A 16,739-nucleotide genomic window follows, 5' to 3' on the forward strand; every position below is an offset into this window, starting at 1 on the left:
GCCCTTAGGACCAAGTGTCAAGTCACAGAGGGAGGATTCGGCAGATGCTGTGGGCTCAGGCAGTGAAGGGGAATCTTGACTGAGCAGAGAACGAGAGCCAGTGGCAGAATAAGACAGTAGGGCAGCCCTGCCAAACAACCAGGGGCCCTCTGGTTCCAGCACAGCGGCCCTCCGTCCCCTACCCTGCCTTAGGGCCGGCTCCACAGGATGTAGGAGACTCTGAACTTCCAGGGGTTGTTTCTAACTAGAAAGAAAGTGTTGGTCTACAGATGAATCCCATTCTGGATGATGCCTGGGCAGAGAGTTCAGCTTGGCCCACTTTCTTGTCACAGGAAGCAAGCTGCCACAAAAATGCCTTAGAACAGTGATGCTTTTTCTAATGGTTAGCAAAAGAACCTTTTTTCAAGTGAAATTTTTTTGTGGAATGTCAAATATATAAAAATAGTTGAAAGCATATCAACCCTGAACAGCCCAGAGCCCCAACACAAGGCTGCCCCACTGGGCCCTGCCCCCACGGCAGCCTCTGCAGCCCCACCGTGGATCTGTTGGCATCAGTGGGACACAGTGTGAAAGGCACTGCTTCAGAATGCCGGGCAGTCTGCCTGTGAAAGCCTGAAAGCATAAATTCAGGCAAATGTGAAAAAGAAAAACCATGCAACACACCAACAACTTAAAAAAAAGCCTATCAAAGTTGAATCAACTGATCCCTGGGAAACCCTAAGTTCAAGGGACCCTTGAATCCTACCACATTAGCAGTCTGCTGCTGGAAATACTCTAACTGCAAAGGCACCTCAAAGGACATGCATTGCCATAGAACATGTCATTTGGGACTCTAAGCCCTGAATTTGAGTCACAATTCTGTGACTTACTTGCTGGGTGATCCTGAGAAAACATCTTAAACCCTCTGAGCCCTGACTTTCTCATCAACAAGAGAAAGATCACAGGTTTCTTCCTCACTTTACATGGTTATGAGGATCAAATGAAAGAACACATTAAAGAGGTATATAAACTGTAAAGCTCCGTATGCAAGAAAGTTGCTGACATTATAAAAATCTGCTGCCTGCTGTGTCGTTCACTCATTCTGCAAGTTTTTGTTGAATAATACTCCAGCTACTGTAAGACCAATAAACTGAGCTGATTTGGACGTGACTTCTCTGTATCCCACCGAACAAGGCAACAGTAAAGAGCAGCAACCCCTTCGCAGGAGCAGAGACGCCGTCACCCTGCCTGAGCTCCCTGACCTGCTAGTGCAGCTTCCTTACGGGAACTCACTGTCATCTCCCCCACAGCTGGGGCCCTGAGCTCCCGGGTCCCACCTGAATGCAGAAAATTCAGAGCCAGTTGACCTGGTCATCCCACAACAGATAGACCTAACTTTCACCGCCACCAAGATTCTGGCAGCGCTGTCCAACAGAACTTTCTGCAGTGATGGAAGTGTTCTCTATGTGCACTGTGTAATTGATAGACACTAGCCACACGTGGCTACTGACCCCTTGAAATGTAAGCAGCATTCCTGAGGAATTAACGTAATTCATTTAAGTAGCCACATGTGGATAGTGAACAGCACAGCCCTAGGAGAATGGAATGGAGGTCAAGCCTGATCTTTTCAATGAAACCCAAAAAGACATACAGTAGCTGAATCCTATCATTTTCAAATATAAAAACATTGCTCAATAAATAAATAATGGTGTTGCCATGTTCATGTGCTCTTGTGAAGAGCAGACTGAGCTCCAGTGGTGCTTCTCCTAATTGCTGAAGGTTGTGAGCAGAAGCCAATGTCAGACAAGAAGACTGAGCACGCATCTATGGATTTAGCACTGTGATCAAATAAAACTTACAATAACATTCATCTGACACCTATTAATGATGTGCATAATAGCTGTGGTGCATGCAGTAATTAGTTATAACGGGTAAGTCACTCTCATAAATTACTAAAATTAGAATAATTTTTATACCGTTTGTTCTCTGCTATTAACAAATTGCAGCAATATCCCCAGTTTCCCTGAATTCTCTATAAATGTTCATGCACAGCCCATCCCCAGCATCATTAAAAGATCAGTATCCTGGCTCCAAAGCTATTGCTACATGTTCTGTCCCAGTGTTTATTCCCCACCTCAGCAGCCCACATTTGAGGTGTTTGCTGCTCCTGGCCATATTGCCAACTTCTCTCTGTCCCACCCTTGAGATACTGGTGAATAGGGCAATTTTCACTCTTACCTTGCCCTGGAGGGCCAGTGGCAGAAACTCTGAGAGGCAGGTCGTGAAGGGGTAGCTTTACATGATCACCATGCATCAAAGAAAAGACAGGGAAGAGGAGAAAGGAAAAAGGCCAGGAAGCGAATTGAATACCAGGTAAAGGTGGCCATTGGAGAAGCTAGAGGAAGTGCTGGGTGATGGGCAGATGGCAGTCTAGGGGCAGTGGGGAAGAGCACGGAGAAAAGTAAGACAGCGCAGCAGTTAGAGGAGAGGACCTGCACCCTGATCCATGGGATCCTGGTCCCGAGCCACTCCCGGGAGAAGCCCCAGGGCACACAGACCCAGGCGGCCCCTGAGCTGTCCCTGGTAAAGTGCTCCTGGTGGCTCTAGCTCTGACCCAGCTTACACACTGAAGAACAAAAAGAAGTGACCCTGCTGCAGTCGTGACCTCGTGGGAGACTAAAGGAAGTCAGCAGAGAGGAGGGCTGCGGGGACAGGCTGCAGAGCCCTGCAGAAAGCAAGCTTGTGTCTCCTCCTGGCTGGGAAAACAGCAGGAATCCTGCCACATTTGCAGGAAAAACTCATTTCCGTGGCAAGTGTTGGGCGATAGATACTTCCAGTCGCCCCTGAGCGGGCCCTGCAGGCACACGACATGCTCTCCGGGTTAAGGGAGCCAGGGCTTGAGGGGAACTAAATGGTGTGGCTTCCTCTCCATATTTTCTACATCGGGGATCCAGACATTATGCTGCTCAAGATGGGCTTTTTCTAAGGTAGAAGCTGTCAGGTACTGGTTTGTTATTCCAGGTACAAAAAAGCAAAAGAGTAGGAGGAGTTCGGCAAGGCTCGTACTAACCACATCCTTTCTCTCCCTGTCTTCACAGTTTTCGGTGAGACTCTGCAATGAAATACCAGCAACAACTACAAACCAGCCATTGAGGGATCCATATGCGCTGCACTCAGTGTTCCCACCTCAACTCAGCCTTTCTCTCTCTCTCCCTCCCCTTCTCTCTCAGCCTCCTGCATGACTACTGCACAGCTCTTGACATTTTCTCCGTTCACAGAGCCAGCTCAGAGAGAAACCAGCAAATTTTGGTCTCAATTTAAACTCGCTGGGAGGAAGAATTACCTAGCCCCACTTGAGTTAGAAATCTACCCTGGTTGAATGAATGGGTTCCAAAACCTCAGGTACTTATAGGACAAAGATAAACAGTGGGGTCCCATCTGAGGGAGAAGGAGGGTGATGTGAGCTGGAAGGATGCTTGGGGACGTGTTTACTGCAGGGTAGTACTCGGGTGCTGTCAGTGTAGACTTTCTCTGGGAACAGTCGTCATCACTGGAGGTGGGAAAATTCTGAAACAGGGGTTGGGGTAACCTCGAGCTTCTGCATGGTTTATCTCAGACTGTCCCAATTGCCTCCAACTGACCAGATAACTAAAAGCTGTGTGCAGAGGGATCGGGCTCTGCCCGATTGCGTGTACACAGGGAGGTAAAGTCACATTCTCTTTTTGATTAAGTGCCACTTTCAATTCTTCTGAAGTCAAGGAACGCCTTGGAAGGGAGGCGCTACTGCTATTAAAGCCCTTGAACTGACAGATTATTGTGCTCTCTTCCTTTCACGGAGTCTGAGAAAACCTGTGGGGGCAAGTGGCTCAGAAAGGCAGTGTGCGGACCAACTATTTGAGAGATTATGTGGCGCTGATGATCTCCTAGTGGACCTATTGTTAAAGGTTCCTGTCCTAGTGACAGGTGACCAAAGAACTAAAATGCCTATTGCAACTAGTGTTATTAGTTACCTTTATTAGGCTCCAGCAGAGAAAAGAAGGACCAAAGACCAGACGATTAGGCTCACCTTCGGCAGCTGCTGACTGAAAGCAGTTCTGAGCTGCATCTCTGATGGTGAACTCCTTATGACTAAGAAGAAGACACCAATACAGAAATCCTTCTGTGGAAAAACTTTAAATAAAGAAGAGCTTTATCTCCTAGGAAACCAATTCACTCCTCCTCATTCTCTGTTCAGAAAGATGGCCAGCTTTCCCTTTTCCTATCCCCAATCTCCTCACCATTTCCTTCTTCAAAAGCTCACAGTTAACAAAGCAAGCAGACTTTCTAGATGACTATATATATATATATATATATGTATATATATATAATATATTTTATGTATTTTCTAACTGAATTGTATCCAGCCAAGGTCCAACACCATTTCCAAATTCAGAATCCATTTAAAACAATATTTGGGATGTAGACTTACAGGCAGATACTGAATAATCACTTAGATATGACCAGGAATACAGGCTGTGAATCAGAACACAGCTGGAACCTACCTATATAACCCTGTTTTCCATGGATTAGAATTTAGCAAATGGTACCTTTATTACAAGGGGCCTTGTTCCTTATATTTCTTGTAAGCAATTTCACTGATGCGATGGCCTCAAGACATTGTGCCTTATAGAAGCTTTTATCTACTCATTTATTCCACGTGAATTGAGCATCTATTATAAGCCAAACACTAGGCAGGCAGCAGGGAGATAAAGGTTAAGAAAAACAATTAAGAAACTCAAAGTGTAATAGAGGAGGCAGGCACATAAGTGAATACTGCAGCTACTAAATGAAGAAGTGAGTATAAGGTACAGTGCTGGTACAAGAGACGGTCAATTCTATTGGGAATGATCAAGGTAACTTTGAAGAAGAAGAAATCTTTGCTTTGGGGTCTTAAGAATAAATCAAATTTTGCCAAGGCCACTGTGGGAGGATAGGAGGACTTTCAGACCTGGGAAACAGCATATGCAAAGGTAGGAAAGGTTGGCACCAAGGAAGACAGTGGGGTGGAGGGAGGTGATTGGAGAAGAAAGGAGGTACTGGCTCGTGAAGGATGTGGTTTGTCATGGTTGAGCAGGTTGGACTTTATCCCACCTGTGATGGAGGGAGACTGTACCAGATTACCTGTGGTCCTCAGAGCCATTCCGACTCTGTCGGTGCTCCCTCCTGTATCTCAGGAGTTGGAAAGTTAGGAATACATTTCAGGGATCTCTTGTCAGCAGTATTCCAGTTTAAAGTCCACCAATTTTGAATCTAGCTGACTCAGAAGGTAGAAGGAAATCAAACACCACCATCACTCCTCCAAAAGTAGCAGACAAATGTGTGAGCCTCAGCAGACATTAGGTTGATCTCAGTGTTCTGCTGCGTGTGAAGTACCCACTTTGGTGCTACGGACAGCTGTGAACTTCAGCAGTGGTTTCTGAAGTCCTTAACCAGGGTGACAATAGCTGCTTCCTCACCCCCTGGAAAGCTTACTATAACACTGTAGACCTATTGGCAAATTTCAGAGCCATTGACAACCTACATTCCTACAACATTTCCAATTTTTTATCAGCATCATTTAGCAGTATTAGATCCATCGCCGCTTAAAAACTTCATGTGGTTTCTGTTTCCCTGATCCAAACCCTGAGTGGGACATTTTAGATGACCCTGGTGGCTTTGTGAAGAAAGAACTGAAAAGGGAGAGACTAAGGTCAGGGAGATCAATAGATGGGTTATTTCAATAATACAAAGAAGAGGTGATGAAACTCAAAATTAGGACAGTGGCATGGGTAATAGAGAAAAGTGATTTTAAAAATACTTAGGACATACGACCATTTGAATGGAAGGCTCTCAGACTCCTGGTCTAAGTGATTGCACTAGTGGTAGAAAAGACAGAATTCAAGACAGGGGGGAAGGGGAGAAGGAGACTTGGCCAGCATTACAGATTATGAGCTCAGTTTAGAAGGCATTAAATTTGTGGTCTAGATATTAAATAGGCAGTTGGCAAAATAAACCTGGGGGTGAGGGGATTAAGGCTGGAGGTATTTATGTTGTAGTCTTAGAGCACAGAAATGGTCATTAAACCATGAAAGTGGGTGAAATGGATTAAGCAAAATGTGTAGCCTGGAAAAAAAAAGTGGAAAGTTAAGAAATGATCCCTGGAAAACATCAAAAGTTAAGAGCAAATACTAGAAGAGAATTGAGCAAAAGAGACCGAGAAGGAGTAATCAGAGAGATAGAATAAACCAGACAGTATGGTATTAAGCTGGAGAGGTCATCTGAAATCATGAGTAAAGACATGAGGATGACATAAATTGTTACTGATGGAGGACATCCATTTAAAAATATAGGAAGGATTCCAACTGACGACTTATATTCATTCAAATGTCATTATTTGTTGCTTTTACACATGGGTACAGTTTTCTGCAATGTGAAAATGAAGGGATGTTCTGTAGTTCTTTGCAGCTTTACCTTCTTACTGGGTTTTACCTCTTTCTCTGTCTTCCCCCTTCATCCTAAAGGCAGTTTTCCCTTTCTTCACTGCATTATCCCCTCATTTCATTCCCATTGTTCTTCTCAGGATGAAGCCAGTGCATTTCTGCCTTTATAGATAAGGGTTCCTGCTCACATCTCCAGATACCTAATCTGCATTTCTGGATCAAAGCCTTGTGGATCTGATGCCCCTGTAAGTTTGGCTGTGGCCACTCACAGACCTATGGGCTCAAAAACTGTAAATAGACCTCTAGTGCTGTGTTGAAGTCAGTTTAACTGGTCTTGACCAGACTATTTTTTAAATAAAATATAAGAGAGTAAAATGGAACAGAAAACACAAGCATATGTTACTGGTAGTGAAGATAAATATTATTTCATACAACATTTGTTTCAGTGGTAGGTAACGTGTTGTGTTTCAGCCTTACGCACGGTAGGTATGAAGAGTCACAAAGTAACATAATGGAGCTGTTACGGAAACGACAGGCCAGCCAAGAAACAAGCACCACTCGGAGGGCGGGAGTACTCAGATGTATTACGCCGGTGGGCTCAGAGGGGCTTCTGCTCCGAAGCTCTGAGCACCTCCAAGACGTGCGCATGAGGTTTTATAGGGTAAAGTACAAGCTTGGGGTATTCGGCCAATAGGCATGGAACAGCTTTAGCAGCATCGTTATCACAAAAGTGGAGGCAGGGAGGCAGCAAACCAACATTCCAAAGCCAGATATATATCTTTGAAAATCCAGCTGGCTAGCAAAAAACATGAACAGCAAACCAACACTAATTAACTTAGATTTACAAGTTAGTCCAGCAGAACTCAGATCAGTATTCCAATACTTAGATTTGTGAGTTATCTTGTTAGCCCAGCCCGGCTTTTCCTTCACAGAGCAAAGTCTCATAAGTGTAAGATGAAAAAGGACTACCAAGGAGGACTGAGTTCTATCTTAGTTTTATTTACAAACAGACTAGGTCCTAGGTACAGGTAGTTTATTTGGAAAGTGACCATAGGAAACAAAAGGGAGGGAATAGGGAAAGGGAGAGAAGGAAGGTCAAAGAGCCCGTCAAGTGTGCATAATGTGCTGCCTACCACTCTGCACAACTGGGTTTCCATCTTATTGGAAACACACTGAGGAACCAGGCAGAGTGTGCCTCAAAACTGACCCACGAGCAGAGGCTGGCAAACATTTTTTGTAAAGGGTCTGATATTAATATTTTTCTCTTTGAAAGTCATGCAACCTCTGGTAACTACTCAACTCTGCCACCGCAGCATGACAGTAGCCATTGACAATATGTAAATGAATGGGCATGACTGTGTTCCAATAAAACTTTATTTACAAAACACAGGTGGGCTGGATTTGGCCCATGGGCCAAAATTTGTCGACCCTTACCCTAGAGCACAGGGAGACTAGGGCATTCCTTTTCCCACCAGTTCCTATGCTCAGTAGTTGAGGATTGCTGTAGGGAGTGAAAAACCTTCTCCCCGTTGCTGAGTGTGCACAGACAGTGAGAAAGCAACACAAATGGATGTCCAGTGTGTTTGATGTAGAAGACTGGCTGGCGGGGATACATAGGAGTGTGCTGGAGTCAGGTAGAGGAAGGGGATGTGGTGGGGTGCATCATAGATACTGCAAGGGACCAACTGAGACGATGAAATTCTGGCAAATACACTCACTTACTCACATCCTTACTGAAATGATCTCAAAAGGCTCTCCTAAGTCCTCACTCATCCTGCCATACCACCTTTTTCCATGGAAACGCTAAAACTTGGTGTTTTTATATTCAGCAGGACCCATTCCCTAAGGAAATTAGTAGTTGCATTTTAGAGAAGTTTTTTTTTTTTTTAACTTCTTCAAAGTTAACTGTATGTTCAGCTCTCATACCTAGCTTGGCACACACTTTACCATTTCAAATCATTTTCTCTTAAAACTGTCCACACAGAGGAGTCTCATCTAATTATTCTTACACAGCCTAAAAGACACAGTCTCTCTTATGCTTTTAAGCTCATTTTCTTTTCCACACGCTTTCCTTTTCTCCCCAAATGGATACATCCAATTACTCTCCTCTTGGGTGTTTTAATTTCACACATTTTTGTACATTTAGAAAGACCATAGATTGCACTACATTCACTGGCAAATCATCAAATAGCATTTAGATGAAAGAAAACCTTTGTAAAAAACATATCTTTTGTAGCAACATAAGCATAAGATCATTCCTTGGTTTAAACCACATAACCAGAGGAGAGGAGGAAAACAAGATTTCAGGGTTTGAATTCTTTTTAATGAGTTTTTCATTTATACAGCATTTTTATAGCCCACAGAGCTCTTTCTCATGGAAGTCATGTGATTTATAAATTTCCTTATTTGATCCACAGGGAAACTGAGAAAGTGCTTTGTAAACTTGACAGAGAAAATCAGTAAGAAGACTGGGTCTATTATCCAATCCCTCTTTATCTCTAACCAGTGTGCTTTTGGATGTGAATCATTCACAACTTTCCCGTGAATTACAGAAATTTTCAGGGTCTTTTTTTGGTTACTAATGTCTCACAGGGACTTTATAATACCATGTCATTCAGCTTTGTCCATGGCTAGATATTGGCTATAACTGCTTGAATGTTTATGTTTTAATGCAGGTAGGGCCCAAGCATAGTAGATTATTTGCAAAGATGGCTACAATAACCTCTTATCCCTGTATGCTCATGACTTTGCCATGCTTTCTAGTGAGAGATAGACAGAGTCTATTTCCCCCACCCTTGTGACTTGCTTGGAACAGTAGAATACAGCAATGTGACATAGTAGAGCTCCAAGCCCAGGCTTCAATATGCCTCTTGGAATATGGTAATGCCATGTGAGGGAGCCTGGCTTTCTTGCTTGGGACTGAAGGACCACAGGGAAAGGGTCCCAGCCACAAGCCAACACCGAATGGCAGGTAAGTGAGTGAAGCCCCCTTGGACCATCCCTCCTGCTCTAGTCAAGTCTCCAGGAGAAGATCCACATGAGAAATTCTAGATGACACCAGTAGAACTGGCCAGCTAAACTCATCCCAAATTGCGGACCCACAGAACAATGAGCAAGTAAAAACAGTTGTTGGTCTAAGCCACTAAGTTTTGGGGTGATTTGTTATGTAGCATATACATGACTGATAAACTAGTGATGAGAGATTTCATGGCCCATTGTTTTGTGGAAATAGTGGAGATTCTCCAAAGATCTGAAGCCATCTTTAATGCCTCAGGGAATGATGAGTTTCCTCCATTTTTAAGGAATGTTCTTTCATTTCCCCAGGCTTATTGCAGAGTAATAGGATGTTAATAGACAAAGAGCATAAACATTATATTAAGTTCTCACAGAACTGCTCAGGCTCACCCTAGGAGTAATTTCTGGTAGCTATCTTTCTGCTGCTTAACTCTGCCTCAGTGGCCATAACTAATTAGTCCAAGAATGAATAATAGTACAAGTTGGGTAATTAAGGGTCTCTCACTGGTGAGTATGAAAAATTGAATGGAAACCCAGAGACTGGAAATCTTTGAGAACCGAGTCTGTTTAACAGTAGGGCTCTGGCAGGAAAGCTATCATTACTCTGAGGCCCCCAGAGACACACTGGTCTCCACCCTTGCTGAAGAATGGATATTCAGCTCTTCGTCAGACTCTGACATATTTTAGTATTCATCCAATAAATCCCCTTCCCCATGTAAGCTACCTTGGGTTGGTTTTTTTTTTCTTGGCTGCTAAAAAAGAGTCTAAATGTAGGCCCCAATCCCACCTTTGGCTGGTTGCAAGTTCAAGGCTGGTTCCTATGGGTTCCTCAGGGGGGTCACTGGCCTCTCCTTGCTCTTCAACTGTGAGGGACCCGGAAGAAAGCAGCTACCCAGGAAGATAATTTCATTTTGTAGCGAGATCAGGGAAGCTGGTACCTGAAATTTCTTCATGGTTCCACCTACTGCCCAGATCAGTCCTAACATCAGATGTAAGCAAGTCTCTGTCAACAATGATTTCACCAATGAAAGCTCTCCCTCTCCCTGTTACCCCAGGCTCTTATCACATGGACATCAACTCTGTGCTGTCAGGATCAGCCTTGGCGGTGACAGAAGGAGGAAGAAAGTGTAGATAATGACACTTGCAATTGATTTCTCAGGAAACTGGGTAGTTGGTGGTTGGTGGCACAATGTGCAAGGTCTTTTCCCCACGACCCACCAGGCAGCTCTGGCCATTGTATTACCTTGTTCCCGTGACATCAAAAATCTATACTCCTCTACAAATTACTATAATATACTAATTTTATATGAGAAATTTTAGTAAAAAGGAGCTGGAACCTTACATAATTACCACAACTCTGGACCCAGAAAAAAGACTGCAGGTGGCAGTCATTTTCTATTATATTTGTACAGGGAAAGGTGAACGCTGCTCAACGCTCCTGAGGGCATCTTGTTTTCAGTAACAGCTCATGCAGTCACATGGCTAAATTCCACCTATTTCATTCAGGGCAAATCTGGGAAATGATTCGGTTTTGTTACTGAAAAGGGAAAATGATCTTAGTAAATGTCCAGCAAGTAAGGGTTACAGAACTTTACAATGTCATGATAATTTTTGCAAAGGCTGAACCAAGGATAAAAGTTAAGTGTCCCACTGTCAGATGTCACTGTGCCTGGGTCTCTTTTTGGTGGTCTAAAAACTATGAACAAGGCCTTTGAGTGAATTTAAATCTAAGCAAGTTGGTATCTTTTAGTCAACAGGTTCAGGTTGTGGCCTACAGATTGATAGTGAATATTCACCTTTGGATTAGAGCAAAATCCCTGGTTCTTAGATTATATTTGAATTTCTTTAATCCATTTTCAGAAACCAAAGAGTTGAGCTTTCCACAGAAGTTGTTGATCTAAAGAAACAAATCAATTTATTCTAATTTCTTGTGAATTTGAAAAAGGAGAAAAGGGACAGAATTATATAAATGTGAAAATGGAGATGATCTCTTAATCCCACTCTATAAATAAAAACTTGCATAGGTTTTAGTTTTAGTAATCCTAAAGAAAACACACTGCATATGTAAAATCTCTCTTCAAGTTAAAAAACAAAATCAAACAAAAATGCCTAAACTAAAACTCTCCCTTTGGCCATACTCATTAAAGTTAGAACCATTTCCTCAGAAAGAAGCAATTACCTACTGCTAGAACCTTGTATATTTAGCTTTATATGCATTATGTCATTTACTCCGCTAACAACCCTTCAAGGCAAGAACTATTATCTTCATTTTCTAAAGCAGAAAAATGGTTCTAAGAGGTGATCATTAATTTCCCGAGATCACACAGATAACAGGTATCAGACTAACTGCAAAGCCCACACTCCTTCCCGCTACACTGAACCACCATTCTCCTCTTGAACCAGTCTCAAGTCTGTGCAAGAGAGCCTCTGTACCTCTGTTCCTGCTGTGTCCCCCATGTGCATGTCCTTCACTTTCTCCGTGCCTTCCAGGTCTTACTGATGCTCATTCAAAGCCCAGTTTGGCCCCTCTCCCCTGTGAACTCTCCCCAGACCACGCTGGTGTGCCCGAATCTCCTCACCCTCCCGCCTCCTGTGGTGCTGCTTCTCTCTGCCACTCACTTGGCATTGAGGTGTCCCGTGCCGTATTTTTATAGAAATATCTTACATGGAGTAGGCTTAGCAATGAAAATCCCTTGAGAGCACGTGGTCCTCAAGATATTTAAAAAATATCTGTTGGTTTTCTGGCGCTATACATTTCTAGGCACTCCATAAATTAATATTTTGTGAGGAAATGAAGAGCTTAGACATTACAATGAGGGAAGTCTGTCACTAAGTATGAATGATTGTGATGTATGTGCCATTCATTATCTTGCTATGATTGGTGAAAAAGGGTCATGTTGGACGTACTATATCTCCCTGTCCCAGCACACCATACAGAACAGAAACCCCCAGGAAGTTACAGGGGTTCCCCAAAATTGTGCCTGAGTAGTCAGACAAAGGAGTATTATGAAAATCCCTGATCTGATCCTTAATTTGAGTAAGATTTATGTGGAACTTAAGCCCCAGAGCCTTACCAAGCTCCAGGGTAAAAGCAGTGGACCTCCCAAACATTTGGCAGCAACATAGTCTCGCTAAGACAGGACTGTGTGGTGCTGAGGATTCCCACCCTGTCCTCACACCACAAGACACGGTTCTAGTTGCAGGTCTAATCTAAGCCACATGGAGGGACCACACAACTCCGCAGCCCACCAGCCGTGTCCTTCCGCACCGAGCCCCTCCCCCCAGCACATGGCAGGACATGATGACCACCCCACATGTCATACCTGGAAGTTAGCCAGAGAGGTGCTGCCACCTGGACGGTAGTCTCCACTGGGAAAGCCTGGCTGGAGGCAAGATGTGACCAATTGCTCGATACTGTTCTTACCTTTGGGAGTTGGTGGCAGAGCAGGGTCCATGACTTCACTTCTTAGCTGAGGATAAAATGCCATGTGACTCAACAATGGAAGCTTCCTAGCAGAGCCTCAGACGCCTTGAAGGAAGCAGCATAATCTCTGAGGAAGAGAAGAAACAGAGGAACTTGTGGCGTGGTGGACACACATTCTCTGAAAAAGAACTGACAGTAAGCTACATTTGGTATTAGCCTTTTCCATTTTTGAAGCGGGGGTTCATAACTTGTCATATAACTTCAGCCTCTCATCAACCCTAGGAGACAGCCTCGTCCATTTACACACGTGGTAACCACAGCCTTGCCGGAGGGCCCACCGCTGGTGACGGGCAGCCCCAGGGCTAGAAGCTCTGTGCCTCTCACTCTTCCTCTGGCCCTCCCCGCCCCCCAGCCCATCTCAGCACCCTGTTCTTTCCCAAGGCTGAACTGGAATATAAAGGTGTTTGGTTTGGTTTGGTTGGATTTGAGGGTTTTTTCCTTCCGCTCCTGTTTTGAATTTGTTCACTTTCTATCCCTTCCTTCCCACCTTCAGACACTTCCCTCTCTCTCCCCACCACCCCCACACTCTCTCTGAGCTTGTTTCAGATGCGACTTCACTGGCAGCTTTGGCTGCAAACCTCCCAGCTCCACAGCCAACATTTGGAGCTCAAAGATTACAGAGATGTGTCCTCAGGCTGCCTGTTGCTTCTTCTCAGGGTTGGATGAATTTTTTTTTTTTTTTAACAGAGGAGGGGTGTTAGAAAGGGGGAGGAAAGAATTTAATAATTACAGAATTAGCAGCAATCAGTGCTCACCTAACAACTCTATTAAGACACCAAATTATCACAGTTGAACTCTTCAGGTTTGTCATGAACAAGTTAGAGACATTTTAGGGGTAAAAACCCCAGGGTAAAATGCTTCCAGTGTTACTGTATTTTGCTTTACCTGACTGGTCAACATCCCGGTATGTAATAACCAGAAAGATTATAAGCAGAGCTATCAAGCGGATCCACTAGTTTACTGCCAAGTTGTGAGTGAGAGACATGGGAGAGGAGGCGAGATGTGCCGGGAGCTGTCAATCCGGCCTCCCTGCCTGGCACTAAATTCACACAAAGCAGACAAAGCACAAATGAGCAGCGAAAAGAGAACAAGGAGAAATCTGAGGACTAAACTGTAATTTCACTCACAGGGAAAAGAGTTTCCGAAATTGTCAAAGGGAAGGTTCTACTCTGGCCCTCTCTTTGTTCCACAGCAAGATTGTTCAGACAACTCACCAGGACGTCCGCTTCCACCCAGCTTCTCAAGGGAAGCAGTGGCTTGGGCCTCCTGTGCTTCACCAGTAATAAAGATTTTACCAGCTGCACGGAACGTTGCTGTGGAATCCAACTATGGCTGTCTGGCTAATAAGAGGAAAGATTCACTATTGTGAATCAAGTAAATAAACATGCCTGGGAAACACTGTGGCAGCAGATAACACTGAAAGGAAAAATGAGGATTGGTACTATTTTTAGTGCTAGCTTTCTGATTATAATTGTACTTGAAGAGCATCTAGCATGAACAATATAAAGGCAAAGTTAATTTCAGATCCTGAGCTTGCTGCACAGTTCTTGGATGATTTGAAATGCAGTATGATCCACAGTCATTTTTCAACTGTGTGACAAGGCAACTTGGAGATATCTCAGTACTGCCGGGAGGCTTGTGGGCAAATGGAAGTTGAGGGAAGTTGATTATAGCAAGATTTTTTACTTTTAAAACATCTCATAGCGTGTATCCCATTTACACTTTCAAGCTAACACTGACTGAAGGCTTCTAATGTGCCAGGTATTGTATTAATTGTTCTCATGAGAATTATCTCATTTGATTATCACAACAACCTATAAGGTAGGTACAATTATTGTTTCCATCATGTAGAAGACATACAGCTCATAAAGGTGGAGTTAGAATTTGAACCCAGTCTCTCTGACTTTAGAGCCTTTTCATTGTGTTATTGCAGATAAAGAAAGGTGAAAATTACCCTTCCACTTTCTGTCCTTTGATGAACAAAGGAATCCCATCCCACCGACCCACACATCCATCACTAATAACAGAATCCATGGTTGCTGCCCTAGTGATCCAGAAAGAGAACAGTGGCTGCACCCTCCCAACACACCTGGAGTATCTCCTCTTGTGGATCTGCACGGGGGGACCAGCTCCATGCTGGGTCCAGGCCTCACAGCAGAGCTACTCTCATCCTTCCCCCGAGATCAGAGCACTGGGAAACAGATCCAGATTTCAACTGCTACTCTTACCATCTTCCAAGGAAGCAGAATGGCTCTGAGAGTTACTTCCACGACTCAGCAAAACCCAGGGAACAATTACCTGGAAGCACTGAGCCGACATTCCATTCGGAAACAAGGGCTGCTGTCCACTGTGGCTTTGTGAACACACTCTAGGGAAAGCTGACTTATCCATACTTGTCTATGTTTTGCTAGATCAAAAGACATTCTCTGTTTATAAACAGGGTGAGTTGGACTGTCACTGTAGATGATACAGTGAACAACAAAAGTGGAGTGAAGATAAAAAAGCAGAGGTTAATGAGCCTTAAGAACCCTATGACTTCAATTCTTATCAATTTTCCTATCAGTAGCTCACTCGCCCTTTGCCTCAGGCAGGGGAACTCCTTCGAAAGTGGAATAAGTTATGCTCTCCCTGGTCTGCAAATCTCTGCTGCTAATGATGCTTGTTTATATATATATATTTGTATTTTTAATTTTTTTATTTTAATTATTTAAAGGCATTGGTAAGAGGACCAAGGACTGAGGAAAACATACTTCTTCCTGGCTTTTGGTCTTTCTTAAGTCCGTGATTTTTTTTCCCCTTTGGTCACCCCCATCCATGGCAGCTTCTTTCAGCTACCCAACTGATTCTGCATTCTAAGGAAAAATCTTATCCTCTTCCTATTCAGTTTAGGATAATTGTTGCCTAGGCAAATCATTATAATTAAATCAAATTAATCATTATAATTAAATAAAAAGTGAGAACCCACCTGCAACCATATGCTAAACCTGCCTTTGGATAAGGAAGTTGGTATTTTCACTTTGTATTTAATGCAGAGGTGGGTAATGGTAAGATTTTCAATGAAGATGGTTAAAGAGACTTGCTTCTTTTTTAAAATGATTAATTACAATTCACCTATGTCTGAAAGGAAATAATTTGACTTTTAGAAAAACATTTTCATTAAACAGAACTACCACTGAGCAGGCTTCTATCAAGTGGATTTGGTGTTGATGCAGAGAAGTAAAGTACTTCAAATGGGAAAAAAATAAGGAGCTTTCAGCAGATATATGAAATGAAACTAAAACATAGAAGGATCCTATAGAAAACATTTGGCATTGTTTGGCTGAGCAGCAGCCTTTCTATTTCCTAAAAGTGTTCTGAATTTCCTTTGAAAAAACCATTTTCTCATTCTTATTCAGAGTTTGGAAGAATTAGACCCTCCCAAACCAGGGGCTGGTGTGACTTAAGCCAATCAGGCTATGCCAATCAGTATAACCCATTCTCCTGACCATAGTAATATGACCAGGTGTCAGAGCCAATAAGAAGTTTGCTGGAACTTCTGGGAAGAAAATTCCTCTCTTCTTCAAGAGTTACTTAAAGAGATATTTTTGCCCTAGCATATATAGATTGAAGATGCAAGATCTAGAACTGCTATAGCCATTTTGCATCTGGAAGGAAAAATCCAGAGTGGCAGGGGTCCCTAGAGATGAAGCTTCTACCTGGGAAGGCAAAGCTGTGTGGTCACCTTGGTGACATCATTTCAGCCATTAGATCAACCTAGTGCTACCTCTGGATTTCTCTGCCACGTGTACCCACCTTTACGCTTA

The 16,739-nt window shown here is 43.4% G+C and overlaps 1 long non-coding RNA gene across 1 annotated transcript in view; it reads right to left on the reverse strand.

Moving 5' to 3' along the window:
- Positions 1 to 16,739, reverse strand: part of LOC141575880 (uncharacterized) — a 200,332-nt gene that overhangs the window by 32,009 nt on the left and 151,584 nt on the right. The window contains exon 9 of the long non-coding RNA XR_012503902.1: positions 12,877 to 13,003. This is a non-coding gene — a long non-coding RNA (uncharacterized LOC141575880). The remainder of the gene's footprint in view (positions 1 to 12,876; positions 13,004 to 16,739) is intronic.

Source organism: Camelus bactrianus, chromosome 34, assembly GCF_048773025.1.
Source record: "Camelus bactrianus isolate YW-2024 breed Bactrian camel chromosome 34, ASM4877302v1, whole genome shotgun sequence".
NCBI lineage: Eukaryota > Metazoa > Chordata > Mammalia > Artiodactyla > Camelidae > Camelus > Camelus bactrianus.